This window comes from Mytilus californianus, unplaced genomic scaffold (genome assembly GCF_021869535.1).
Source record: "Mytilus californianus isolate M0D057914Y unplaced genomic scaffold, xbMytCali1.0.p SCAF_7, whole genome shotgun sequence".
NCBI classification, from domain to species: domain Eukaryota; kingdom Metazoa; phylum Mollusca; class Bivalvia; order Mytilida; family Mytilidae; genus Mytilus; species Mytilus californianus.
Window position 1 is genome coordinate 41,517,890 of NW_026262723.1, and position 12,429 is coordinate 41,530,318.

Sequence of the window (12,429 nt, forward strand, 5' to 3'; positions counted from 1 at the left end):
GAAGACGTCAACCTTTGAGAACTAACATTAAGTTAAAGTTATACGAGGTTTTAGACGGACTCCTTGACATATTTTAAAAGTCTGTGCTTTGTCTGTTCATAGCATATATTAAAATCAATTTATGCCTCGTTCACACGTACATTTAATTCGAATTGAATTCGAATCGAATGCGAATCGAATTCGCTAATCGCGTTCACACTTTCTTCTTTTTTAATTCGAATTGATTCGAATTGGCTAAATCGCATTATCCAATTCGCATTAGAAATGCGTTTTTGTTAAGACGAATTAAAAGTTAACGTCGTTAGGACAGTAAAGCGAATTTGACGCGCATTGCAATTCGAATTAGAATTTACGGTTAGACGTTAAACGTTTCGAATGCGAATTAAACTAATTCGAATTAGTTAATGCGAATCGAATTCGAATTACGTGTGAACGCAGCATTAGAGTAGAAATATAAATATGTATTTAAATATTAATAAACGAATTTGTAACACGGGCCTCGCAATAACTTTTTTTGTAAATCTGTCTGTTGATGAAATCCCCATTATATCATCTTTTCCCAATGGCAGTAAACATTTCCGGCACATTACATGTATCTCCATCTTTTTACAGTGCAAAATCTGCCTTTTATTGTCACCGACTGTGCCAAAATCTGGCGCTGTTGATCTGAATTCAAAACCATGAAAGTATATAAATATACATTACTTGTAAATTTGCTAAATTCAATATTGTTGAGCTATATTTCAGTTTACATAAATTATGGTGCATATATCTATACGATTGATCGTTGTTTGTTTAACGTCCAGCGGCAAATATATCATGCATATTCATGACTTGTTGATAGAGGATACAAAAAAAAAGGTCAGCTGCAACGAAAAATGTGAAGCTATAACAATATTTATATTTATGATAGGGAACGAGTGTTTGCCTGGCAATAGTTCACCTATCCGAACCTTCACAGTGTTGTTTCGAGTGGGTTTTTTTAACGTGCAGAGAGGACAGTATCCTCCCTATACGAGGCATTGGATTTAACGCCCCCTTCCGACTAGACGTTGCTATGTATTTCTAGTTAACACCTCGCTCTGGCAAATGAACGTCCCTCCTAGCATGGGTGGAGTTTATCTTCGCACCATAGGGAATCACTATTTTTTATATCAAAAGAAAGTAAGGACCTCTATATTGGTCTACAATATATTTTTACTGACATCTGAAATATAAACATGCGGACAATAGCGTAAATATATTCATGGTCGGGTTGTTGTCTCTTTGACACATTCCCCATTTCCATTCTCAACTTTATGTTTTACCATTGCAACTGATAGTAGAAAAAATATTTAGTAGACCAAAAATTTGTTTAAAAAAATGTTGTACACACACAAATTAAAATGAATTGCAATAATTTGTACATTCATTATTTTCCCTAATGAATCGAATATCAAAAACATAAAAAAATGAAATTCTGCAAATCCCGGACATTAAGTTGCTAAGAGTAAATTTTGATATTAATGCTCTACTTTTGTTGTCTAGTTTTAAATCCGAAATCCAAACATATATGTATATATGAACTTGCAGGCGGATCATGTCGCATTAGCTATATCACAATGTTGTGTTATTTACTTTTCTATTGTAAAATTGTAAAATGTATCTAGACTTTAAACATCAAGTTGTTATAATATTTATCTATCGATTATAAGCAACGTAAACGGCTCGAATATGCTTTTATTTTGAAGAGTATTTGGTCTGTGAAATCATATATTTATAAATATTCATATTACTATCCGTTATTTATATCTTGTAAAAAAAAATCATTTAGTATACGGTATTTCTTAAGTGGAAGACCATATTCATAGCCGTATATTAAAATGTTCAGCTATTTACAAAGTTATAGATGGAATTTGGAGAATCCTTAAAGGTGTTCTTTTTAATATTTGCATTAGTACTATGGTTTTTGAACTCAGTTACATAATCAATGTATTTAGAATGTTTTGAATTTTTTACGATAAAAAAAAATCGTGCCAGTTTATCGGTTTAAGAGGAATATACTTGGGATTCATGATTGTGTTACAAGTGGAATGGCTTATAGGTCTAAGATATTGACACTGGAACTTTGAGTGATCATTGATAATTGATTGAAACAAAGCAATGACTGTTAGGAAGACTTAGTACGGTAAGTAAGACAAACCATTATATATTGCATATTTTTGTCAAAAGTTCATCCTTAAGTGTTGCTAATTGTGAATTATATGTATTATTCAGGAAATCCCTTTGAATTACAGGTTTAAATTACTTTGATGAATAATTGATAAATGATACAATTTATGATAAATTATCAGTTTAAATAAGGTAATGAAAATGAAAATAGCGTCAGGTTAGGGGGAGGGTTGAGCGCTCACAAACATGTTTAACCCCGCCACATTATATATGTGCTTGTCCTAAGTCAGGAGCCTGTAGTTCAGTGGTTGTCGTTGGTTCATGTCTGTCATATTTGTTTTTCGTAAATTGGTTTGTTATAAATTAAGCTGTTAGTTTTCTCAATTGAATTGTTCCATATTTTTCATGTCGGGGCCTTGTATAGCCGACAATACGGTATGGGTTTTTCTCTTTGTTGAAGGTCGTACGGTTGCCTATAATTGCTTACATCAACTTCATTTGAACTTTGGTGGATAGGTGTCTCATTGGCAATCATACCACATCTCCTTGTTTTTATATCAATAGCGTTACCTTCACCAAGAACCCTCAAACCAAACATATGAAAGGATCGAATATATTCGATGCGTTGTTTCCATTGCGAATCAATTTTGTAAGTGTCCTCCCTTGACTTTCATTTTTTCTACATATTATTTAAAAAGAAACCAAAGATACTGACGGTAGGCTTTTCCGAAATAATCTTTATCACATATACTAGAAATTTTAACAGCCAAATATTTAGACCGTGTGTGAGCATCATAACCAAATGCGCCAAACAGAATAGATAAGCTTTGACTCCGACCTTAATTGATGCAAGCTTACAATAAGTAACCAAAATTTACAGTAAAAATATTGTATCTTAAACATTCATACCATTTTTTACCGTAGTTAAGGGTTAACCAAATCGCAAGCGGTACCAATTATAAGTGTGTGAACTTTATCTTTCATTTTGGTGTATCTTATGTATCTCATCGCTGAAGACTTACTAGTAACAATAGGGATAATGGATAGCAACTCCTAATCCCGGTTTATTTAGAAGAATAATACACCATTAGGGTGTTTGTCGACTAAGGTACATCTCTCTTTCCTTCGAAATACACATTTGCCTTTAAAAAAAGTATACTAGTACCCAATCAACAATTTCAGTATAAAATTGCAGACTGTATAACAACACATGAAACGCTCGATCGTCATGGGACATTATATGTTTAATATCAACTTTAAGACAGTACTGTAGAAACATGATGATATAAATAAGAAGATGTGGTATGAGTGCCAATGAGACAAGTATCCATCCAAGTCACAATGTGTAAAAAGTGAACAATTATAAGTCAAAGTACGGCCTTCAATACGGAGCCTTGGCTCACACCGAACAGCAAGCTATAAAGGGCCCCAAAATGACTAGTGTAAAACAATTCAAACAGGAGAACCAACGATCTAATCTATATAAAAATCTATATATGAGTCTGTATTCAGACAGCGAAAAAGCACAAAAAAGAGAGGCGGAAGATACCAAGGAATATTCAATCTCAAAAGTCATGATAAACTGACAATACCATTGGGAAAAACAACCAAAGAACAAACAACAGTAAACAAAACAGAAGATGGAAGACTAAAAACTGAGCAACACGAATCTCACTAAAAACCTGAGGTGACCTCAGGTGGTCTGAAAGGTTAAGTAGTTCCTGCTCCACATGTGACACTCGTCGTGTTACTCCTTTAAAACACTTTGATAAGTTATATCAAGTGATAAGACATCACGCAATAGCGGATTGGTAATTGACTCTTATCAAAACTATGAAAGATTGCCTGAAATAATAGTAGTATAAATTGACTGGTCATGATTATAAGCCTTCTTTTTAAAGCGCCAAAAAATAAGAAGATGCGGTATGATTGCCAATGAGACAATTCTCCACCAGAGACCATGTGACGTAGAATTTAGCAACCAACTATAATTCCTTCTCGTATTACACAAAGCTGTCACGTGAATATTGCCTGATGCATTTGTTGGAATCAATCTCGGCCTTTTCACTTATATAGATAGATATTAGTAACGTCTTCTAAAATGCTCCACACTTGGTAATTCTTAGTCATAATTTTAAGTTTACCATATAGCTTTTAATTTTGCCATTTGATAAGGGACTTTCCGTTTTGAATTTTCCTTGGAGTTCGGTACTTTTGTAATTTTACTTTTTTATGTTACTAGTATATCAAACAGCTGAAGGTATTTGTCTAAAAAGCAATGAATAAAAGTATTATCATTGGCAATCTAAACTTTGACAAAATGTGCGTTATGTAGCCTAATTTAGATATGAAGGTCTTTCAGGTGGTATTCGCCAATTTTTTTTAGGATCCCTATCCAACTGCATCCATCTCCTTTTATCTATTTACTGGATACGATAGTGTATTTCTAATAATACATTACCCAAGTCCCATGATTCCTGATTAAATCATGGAAATGAAACGATATGGTCTGTTTCTCATTTTAACTTATCCGTTGTCAGCCCAACTGTATAATTTGCTTTTTTTCATGTAAAGTCAGTAAATAAATATCGTACGATTACTTCACAAGTAATTTGATACCAAAAAAAAATATAAAAAAAATAAAAGACTAGTACTTAAAACAGTGTCTGCGTACCATTCCGTCTAACATTGTGTGGGAATGGGTGGAGTTCGAATATTTTACCATATTGACTTAAAATAGACTTTCAATTTAGTATAAGAGAAATGATGAAAGGTCAAGTTTCATTTGCTTTGAATAAGATTTTCCTTTAAAGAAAAGTAATCCTTCAGCACATATACAATAAATTTAACTGCAATCCGAATCACGAAGAAAAATTTAAACTATGTGCATAGCTGATCTTTTTACTCACCTTTCAGATTTTATTTCATAATAAAAAATAAATTTATACGATTTCGTTTAGTTTTTAAAAGCATAAATATGAAAAGAGTGAAATGGTATGTTCTAAAGTTACCGATACAGTTGTGTGTTTACAATAAATACATGTCAGTTGTCAATCGTTATTAAGTATACATTGATGTCGAAGTCATATCTACATTTGCACCCACTCACTTAGTCAAAGTTAGCCTTAGATGAAGCTAGCTATTCTTTTTAGGTCCATATTTATCATGAGGCCCTTAACGATTCTACACATTTATACATCTCTCACATTAAAAAAATCTGGTTCAGTGTTCCTGATGAAGGTTAATCCAGAGAAGTTTCGAACGTACGAAATTTATAAAGTGTTATTTTCATTTACTTGAGGGGCCTCGGTGGCTTAGTGGTGCACTCGACTCCAATCTTAATTGACTAGGATTGTCAGTTTTCCTATCGAAGGTCGGTGGTTTTCTCCGGAAACTCCGGATTCCTCCACCAATAAAAACTGGCCGCCACGAAATAGGCCAAAAGCGGTGCTTCAAAGTGGCGTTAAAACACCAAAAATCAAAATCAAAATCAAATCATTTACTTGCACTTGGTCGATAACACTGCTGGTGAACTATTAGTTCATGAGGCTATCATCAGCTAAGTCGTCACTGCTTCGGGTTATTAAATGATTTATAACACTGTTTTAGAAATCCCTGTTGACAAATTATGATTTTTTTTTAAAGAAACCAACGTTCCAATACCTTCACAGCAAAGTTGGTTTAGATGAACTTGCCAATGGGTATTCTTTTTATGTCCGTTTTTTTTTTTCTTACAGATTCTAACTTGTCTACAAATAAATACATCCATGGATTTAAAAAAAAAATGGTTTTCATCAAGAGCGTTTCTGATGAAAACCAAAATATTTTGAGAGCCATGGATGTATTTATTTGTAGAAAAGTTTAGGAGCTTTATAATAAAACCGGAAAAGCGTTTCGATCGCACGTCATTTTTAAAGAGTAGTTTTTTGTATTGCGGTAAAGAGAACACACAATTTACAGGTTTCCGTGTACAACTAGTTTTTCCCACGAAACAGTTGCATTTTTTCACTCTCCCAGTGATTAACAAAATTTATTTCTAATTTGCATACGATGAAAGCAAAGCAATTATATTCAAACTTGTTTTTTTTATATAAATCTTTGTTAACGGTTCATATAACATTGAATAATGAGAATCAACATCACAATTATGAAATGATATGCAAATAACATATCATTATGTAAGAGAAATACGATATTTAACTTGCCATGAGCAATACGTTGGTTGCCTCTAGTGGAATCGAAAATTATTACCTTTCCGGACCATTGAGTTCACATGATTAATTGTTACTTTAATTAATTAACTTTTAATTTTTAGCTCATCTGGCCCGAAGGGCCAAGTGAGCTTTTCTCATCACTTTGCGTCCGTCGTCCGTCGTCGTCGTCGTCGTCGTCGTCGTCCGGCGTCGTCTGTTAACTTTTACAAAAATCTTCTCCTCTGAAACTACTGGGTCAAATTTAACCAAACTTGGTCACAATCATCATTGGGGTATATAGTTTTAAAAATGTGTCCGGTGATCCGGTCAACCAACCAAGATGGCCGAAATGGCTAAAAATAGAACATAGGGGTAAAATGTAGATTTTGGCTTATATCTCTGAAACCAAAGCATTTAGAGCAAATCTGACAAAGTAAAATTGTTTATCAGGTCAAGATCTCTCTGCCCTGAAATTTTCAGATGAATATGACAACCCGTTGTTGGGTTGCTGCCCCTGAATTGGTAATTTTAAGGAAATTTTGCCGTTTTTGGTTATTATCTTGAATATTATTATAGATAGAGATAAACTGTAAACAGCAATAATGTTCAGCAGAGTAAGATCTACAATTAAGTCAACTTGACCAAAATGGTCAGTTGACCTCTTAAGGAGTTATTGCCCTTTATAATCAATTTTTAACCATTTTTCGTAAATTTTTGTAATCTTTTACCAAAATCTTCTCCTCTGAAACTACTAAGACAAATTTAACCAAACTTGTCCACAATCATCATTAGGGTATATAGTTTAAAAAATGTGTCCGATGACCCCGCCCGCGAACCAAGATGGCCGACATGGCTAAAAAATAGTACATAGGGTAAAATGCAGTTTTTGGCTCATATCTCTGAAACCAAAGCATTTAGAGCAAATCTGATATGGGGTAAAATTGTTTATCAGGTCAAGATTTATCTGCCCTGAAATTTTCAGACCAATCAGGCAAATCGTTGTTTGGTTGCTGCCCCTGAATTGGTAATTTTAATGAAATTTTGTCGTTTTTGGTTATTATCTTGAATATTATTATAGATAGAGATAAACTGTAAACAGCAATAATGTTCAGCAAAGTAAGATCTACAATTAAGTCAACTTGACCAAAATGGTCAGTTGACCCCTTAAGTAGTTATTGCCCTTTATAGTCAATTTTTAACCATTTTTCGTAAATTTTTGTAATCTTTTACAAAAATCTTCTCCTCTGAAACTACTAAGACAAATTTAACCAAACTTGTCCACAATCATCATTAGGGTATATAGTTTAAAAATGTGTCCGATGACCCCGCCCGCGAACCAAGATGGCCGACATGGCTAAAAATAGAACATAGGGGTAAAATGTAGATTTTGGTTTATATCTCTGAAACCAAAGCATTTAGAGTAAATCTGACATGGGGTAAAACTGATTATCAGGTCAAGATCTATCTGCCCTGAAATTTTCAGACCAATCAGGCAACACGTTGTTGGGTTGCTGCCCCTGAATTGGTAATTTTAAGAAAATTTTGCAGGTTTTGGTTATTATCTTGAATATTATTATAGATAGAGATAAACTGTAAACAGCAATTATGTACAGCAAAGTAAGATCTACAAATAAGTCAACATGACCAAAATTGTCAATTGACCCCTTAAGGAGTTATTGCCCTTTATAGTCTTTTTTGTACAATTTTTTCATAAATTTTGTAAATTTTTGTAAATTTTTACAAAATATTTTCCACTGTAACTACTGGGCCAAGTTCATTATAGATAGAGATAATTGTAAGCAGCAAGAATGTTCAGTAAAGTAAGATCTACAAACACATCACCATCACCAAAACACAATTTTGTCATGAATCCATCTTTGTCCTTTGTTTAATATGCACATATACCAAGGTGAGCGACACAGGCTCTTTAGAGCCTTTAGTTAATAACGTGTGACGAGTTGTTCGTTTTTGGTTTTTGGTTTAGTTTTGTTTTTTTTTTGGGGGGGGGGGGATACTTTTGAGTTTTTTTGGTCTCTTTTAACAGTGGTGTTGCCTGTACTTCGACTTATTGTTTTGATTGTCCTTTGGTATCTTCTTGATTCTTATGAAGTCACAAACTGCTTTTCCGACATACTTTTTAATTCATGGAGGTATTTGGTTGAGGTTGGTTTCAATTAACAGTAAATGACCACTCCAGCTTCTTTTCGTCGTTTCAAATATAAATGTCGATCTTACTAGAAAACAAATTGTTAAGATATTCAAACTTTCTTCGCTCCCGTTTAGTAAAGAAATATGGTTTAAAACCTTAAGTCAAAACGTATTGTTGTAAGATCGGCAATATTTCACCTTTATCTAAAACATTCAACATGTACATTCGGAAGTTAGCTGAAAGTTGTAATAGAGTTTCCAACGGGTAAAACCAGTTGTTCACCTTAAAACCCATGTACCGACTTCTATGCACTCGTGAACCCTCCCCATTGGTCTTCAGTTTGGAGGTAAATACAGTTATGACAAGCATTTATGATTTGTTAAAGTACATATTCCATCAATTCTGTGTATCGTAAAATATAAAGATTTGAATCTTTCTTGTATGTATTTTCAAAAGAACATACCTAGGCCCTAAAGTGTTGAAAACTATCTTAAAGGTATTTTTATTTGGGTATTATATAATATGAACTTTATATAAGCGTGTGATAGAATACAATTAATCATGACTCGACAACTCGGTTATCCCTAATAAAAACATTAAACAGTGGTTATTTTAATCTTGATTTAAAGTGCTTATCAAATTAAAACAAACATTCCAAATAACCCTGATTATACAACGGAATGATAAAGGAAAAATGATATGTATGTACTATGTACACATATATCAAAATTCAACGTGAGCATGATCTTATATAGAGTCTATTAGATGTTCCATCTGTCAATCACTTGTATAAATAAATTCAAGGTAAAATAAATAGTAGCCTCAATTGAGGATACTTCGGAATAAAGAGGAATTATTTACGTTTTCGATGCTCAACAGAAAGCTCCTAAACAGCAGTAATGTCTCTTAGCTAAGAATGCAGCTGCAGTCTCGCCTGTAAATGATTGATAGTTTCTTCACTTTGGGTCCCTTTTGTCTATAGTTTTCGATTTATATTATACCGTTTGGGGTGACAATTTTTTTTTTTTTACTTTTAAAGGTTTTTTTTCTTTTGACAACCGTCTTGTATTTCAACTTTGAGAAAAGGCCTTAAACTGTAACAGTTCATTACTTGGAAAATGCTGCAACATTTGTCATGGAATCAGCACTTTCAAATTTTCTGATTTGCATTTTGAACACTACATTTTGTTGCTTTCGGTCTATCACACATGATTTTATTTTACACAAACTGTTTTCAATCTGAACAAAAATTCACAGCATCATGTGTGTATTTTGCCGTATTGGCGTATTTCTGAACATTAAAAATTGAGCAAGCCATAAGCCAAAAGATGGCCCAAAACTGCAATTTTTATAGTTATGTTTTTTTCAGACACAAATTAAATAAATTTGATTCAGCTGGCTGTCATATTGTTCGCAATATTTAACAAAACATTTACAATTTAAAATAGTGTATCAGAATATGTCTCAGCAGCAATGTGTAGCGCTAAATTTCAGTTTGCTATCTGCTGAATTTGTTTCAGCAGCAGCGTGTGGCGCTAAATTTCAGTTTGATATCTGCAAAATTTGTTTCACCAGCAATGTATAGCGCTAAATTCCAGTTGGATATCTGCAAAATTGGTTTCAGCAGCAATGTATAGCAGCGCTTAATTCCAATTTGATATCTGTAAAATTGGTTTCAGCAGCAGTGTGTAGCGCTAAATTCAGTTTGATATTTCATTGAAAAAAATAAGTATACTATTTAGCCTCGTTAATATTTAAGTGTTAGACTAGTAAGTTCACCACTTTCCTGTATTTGACCCTGTCAGTGAAACAAAATAATTCAAAACTCTTTCGGATGAGACTTGGTTGAAGATAGGAAAATTATGTATATAACCTATGAAGAACAAACGAATGTGCGTGGGGAAACAAAATAGGACAGTGGTCAAATATAAAATAAAAGGTAAACGTTTTTTTTTTAATTATCTAACGCACATTTTAAGTGCTAATTTCTAATTTCAGTTTACAACTTGATTGCTCAATTCTTCATGCTCCATTTACTGTTCTTTTTATTTCTTTACTACAGAACTCGACTATTTCGCCCTTCAAGAACATATGGTCCATGATATATTTGATTTTATTTTAAGACAATTAAATTCTTGCAGACAGTAGGAGTTCAACTTGTATTAAATATGCACTCATTCTTATGAATCAGTTCTAAAAAAAATAATTTATTGCAGCAATTTATATCAGAAATTACAAAATTAGTATAATGAATAAAATTTGAACTTATGAATGAGTACGAGTGCTGGCAGATTGAATTCAGCTCAAATAAAAATATATATGTAAATCTGTTCTTAAACGTAAAACAGTCATGAAAATTGATTTGTAAAATACACGTGGGAGGTATTCAATTTAGTATCAAATTTATACATTTATCTTCATTTTTATGTTCAATCATTGCACTGTCGCTAAATTGATGAATTAGAATAGTATGACTAAAATATTTGCTGTTGTATTTTTAATTTTTCATATCAATACATAAGTCAATCTTTATTTCAATGCAACTTGTAACTCGAATAATTCACTCCCTATCCGTGTCCGATTTTTTCCCACACGAGGCATAATTAATGCAGCCATCGTAGAGCAGCGGAATATATGACTGAATTATTTGGGTTATGTAATTCGTTGTGATATTCTTCAGAGTTGTATGCTGGATAAGAATCGTATTTCGGTAACATCTATACAATTAACCATAAAGTTTTGATCATTTATTAAGATCAAAAAATTTTGTTTTACGAAAAAATCAAAGACACCAAGAACCAAAACACTTTATGACATGAAAAACATAAAAAAAAAAATCACATTGACCCCAAAAAAAGACAAAATAGTCCATCTTCTTCTTTTATTCCTATAACACAGGAAAGTAAAGGTTGATGTTAGAAGCTCCGGAAGGGTAATAAGACCTGCTCCATTAAGATCATCCGTTGCGTTCCTCGCAACATATATATAAATTTCGATGATATATCATACTTAGTAAACGTTGACAAATGGTCATCTGTGACATGATTACATAATAGTCAATGAAGTCAAAATGCCAAAAACGATTTACCCTTCTCATCTTTTTTATGTAACAATATTATAGTACTTTGCCTAATTCCGGATTTTGATAATTTTATACTATGATGTCAAATTCTTAAACTGGACCCTATTCTGATAATATGGAGAGAGACATTTTTTTATTGAAATAATACAAGGGATAACAGGAATCATCAAATACACTGAACAGCACAACGGACCACTCTAACCATCAAAGTCCAACTCCTCCGGAAAATGAGACACAAAAGCAAAATCGAACAACATCGAACTTTGAACAACTTAACTTTGAACCCGTAACAAAGTACAAAATGTATAGACAGTATGTCGAATTTATATTAAAATTCAATGTATGAATTAAATCTAGTTCAATGTGTATAAATCAATGTTCATGTGAGTTTCCTGTACGCAATAAATTAGTCTTATTTTAGAGGGGTGTTCAATGATACTCATTTCAATCCTTGTTAACATGATTTATTTGACCTCTGACCTTTCTAGAGTTATTCCGTGCATATGCATGTCTCACAGGATGATTAGTAACTGTAATATTCGGTTCGCTAATCTCGTTGTTATTTGCCTCCGAATTTCCTCAACCCTCTGACCCTACCAGTCTTACCGTCCGCCTTCTCATTTAAAATTATTTCAATGAAGGTGTTATGTCACGTGTAAATGGTGTCTTCCGGTGCACATGTTTGTGTATCAATTTTGTGTTGACCAGATGTAGGTTCATATTGGTAAACCATCTATTTATTTATATGAGTGTACAAGATGAGAAAAGAATGTTAAAATATTAACTGTTCCTTATATTTTTATTATTATCGTGTGCAATCAAAACATGAATGACAATTCAAAATTTTCGGCTTC

At 32.9% G+C, this 12,429-nt stretch overlaps 1 protein-coding gene and 1 long non-coding RNA gene across 2 annotated transcripts in view; both read left to right on the forward strand.

Annotated features, from left to right (window-relative positions):
• The first annotated feature begins 1,852 nt into the window (after positions 1–1,852).
• Positions 1,853–12,429, forward strand: part of LOC127709469 (protein NDNF-like) — a 76,959-nt gene continuing 66,382 nt past the window's right edge. Inside the window, exon 1 of the mRNA XM_052215056.1 lies at positions 1,853–2,167. The gene's annotated coding sequence lies outside the window, so the exon portion shown is untranslated. The remainder of the gene's footprint in view (positions 2,168–12,429) is intronic.
• Positions 6,462–12,429, forward strand: part of LOC127709491 (uncharacterized) — a 194,807-nt gene continuing 188,839 nt past the window's right edge. The window contains exon 1 of the long non-coding RNA XR_007985686.1: positions 6,462–7,797. This is a non-coding gene — a long non-coding RNA (uncharacterized LOC127709491). The remainder of the gene's footprint in view (positions 7,798–12,429) is intronic.